Here is a 462-nt window from a genome sequence, read left to right as displayed (position 1 = left end):
AAATCTTTTTCATTTTGAATTTTCTTGCAAAGGGTGGAGAAGGCATAAAATGCATCATTCTTATGAGCAAGGAAAAGTACCCAACCAAATCTAGAGTAATCATCTACCACCACAAGACCATAGTGTTTACCTCCTAAACATTGAGTTCTAGTAGGACCAAAAAGATCAAAATGTAACATTTCCAATGGTCTTTTGGTTGAGATTCCATCTTTTGATTTAAAAGAGGATTTTACTTGTTTGCCCAATTGGCAAGCATCACAAGTAAGATCCTTATCAAACTTGATGTTTGGAATACCTCTAACCAAATTCTTTTTGACTAGCTTAGAAATTTGATACATGCTAGCATGACCCAACTTTCTATGCCAAAGCCATTTTTCAGATTCAAGAGATGTAAAGCATGTTACATTTTGTTCCTTTAAATCCTCAAAAGTTAGTCCATATACATTGTTCATCTTTTAGCTT

Source organism: Arachis duranensis, chromosome 9, assembly GCF_000817695.3.
Source record: "Arachis duranensis cultivar V14167 chromosome 9, aradu.V14167.gnm2.J7QH, whole genome shotgun sequence".
Lineage (NCBI taxonomy): Eukaryota > Viridiplantae > Streptophyta > Magnoliopsida > Fabales > Fabaceae > Arachis > Arachis duranensis.
The sequence above is the reverse complement of the archived record's forward strand: the minus strand, read 5'-3'. Positions refer to the sequence as shown.